This window comes from Montipora capricornis, chromosome 9, assembly GCF_036669925.1.
Source record: "Montipora capricornis isolate CH-2021 chromosome 9, ASM3666992v2, whole genome shotgun sequence".
Lineage (NCBI taxonomy): Eukaryota > Metazoa > Cnidaria > Anthozoa > Scleractinia > Acroporidae > Montipora > Montipora capricornis.
In genome coordinates, this window is record NC_090891.1 from 19,276,886 (window position 1) to 19,278,818 (window position 1,933).

Below are 1,933 nucleotides of genomic sequence, written 5' to 3' on the forward strand. Positions count from 1 at the left end.
ACTTAAGACGCGACTTCAAAGTGCTCTTGTCACATTTTAACAGGGAACTGGACAAAACGGCAATTATTTTCGAATTCCTGGGGAAAAGTTTCCGAAATTTAGAGAAACTTTTTCTAAACCGTACTTTCCCTTTACGGGTGAAGTCTGTTGATTGCCACCAGAAACTCATAAGGGATGAAACGTGTAACGCGGGTTCACAGCTTCCGAATATTCAGTGCGAACTGATTGGTTGAATGTTTCAGTGCTAAGTACCATATTTGGAAACCCCTCGCTCTTGTTGTTCCAAATATGGTACTTAGCAAATTGAATATTCAGAAGCTTGTTTCCCAGCACACAAGGGGCCGTTACACGTTTTAACCCTTATGGGTTTCTGTTGCCACCACTAACGGTAAATATTACTAAAAAAGAGAACGACGCTAGAAATAAATAACAGGGTTTGATTCTTTTCCGAGACGATGAATGGAGACTGAAAGAAAAGTGAGGTAACTCTGTAGCTTAAATTTGACACCTGACAGCTTTTAGCTTTGAAATACTGCATAAGCGTTAACTTGAAACTAGGTCACTAACGGCATGACACACTTTTTCTTCGCTATTCCGTTGAATTCAGTCAATGACGTGTGAACTAAAAAGGTGAGCTTTAATGACACTGAAAAAAGGCTTGAACGTGATCAAGTTAAAATGTCTAAAATCGTTTTGGTAAGTAGTGAGTAGTCTAAATGATCACGAGCCACCTCAAAGATTTTCTTGAAATACAAGATTCCCGCAGTTTAATGAGATACAATTGAGACGTTTCGTCCGAGGACAGAGCTTCCAGTCTTTTTTATCCAGCTATACAAGAAGAACTCAATTGTGCTAAGATGAAAACACTTATTAGGGCCGTTTATACGAGAGAAAATAAGCCGCGGCTTACATAAGACGCGAACACCCCGTATAAATGGTACAAAATCTACGTTCACGGCTTTCTCAAGCCGCGGCTTATCCTGGCCGGGGAGTTTATACTCGTATAAATAGTTCCTTTCGCGTATTATGTACGCCGAGGCCAGTGTAAGCCGTGGCTTATTTTCTCTGGTATAAACGGCCCTATTGTCTCCGTTTTATCATCACGCTGGCGATCAGTGAAGCTTCGTCAAAGCATGTCCCATTCGAAACCTGTTCAGATTCGCTACTTGGAAAGGTCATTTCCCTGGATGTCACGCCCTGCCATAGTTCCCCCTGCGTGTTCAAACAACACAAAAGAAGCTGTTTCCGTTCATTTTGTTCTGCACGAAAACATCACCGCGGGGACAATTAGTTTGCATGCGATCAAGTGGGTATTGCGCATGCGACTACCCTTACTAAACCCAGACGTCTGTCACGGATATGGCAGGCTTCGTCCTCTGAAGGCAGGTGTTCCCGTGACGCTTTCATTAACAGAGACTGTCCTAGCTGTCGTCCCATCCGGGACTTATCGTTTGCAAGCAGTTTTAACAGATCAGAACGGTCGCACCGTGATTCGTGGAATATTCACCTTGAATCTCGCGTAGAAACCAAAACACAAGAACATACTGATGGCAATTCAAGGTGGTATCAGATGTTTGTTTATATTTTGACAAACAACCCAAATATCTCCTTCCCACGGTTACTACCAAAGCTATTGACTAAGCAATTTGAAATTGACTGCTTATGTTACCCTTCCTCAGGTAGGGTGTTGTGTGTGTCCTTATGTATTTTATATTTTATATTTTTTGTTTTTCTCATGTCACCGCTGTGGTGAAAATGTCATTTAACAGTTAGGAGCTAACACGAAAACGTTCCTTTATTTGTTGTCTGACATCCTTCAATAATGAGGTCTTAGCCTGCGTAGCTGGCGCCGGGGTCTGTTGTTGCGGAGCGCAAGAAATTTTGCTCGGCAAAGTCACGAAAAGGCTGGGGTGGGGAAAATGAAAACTCTTCG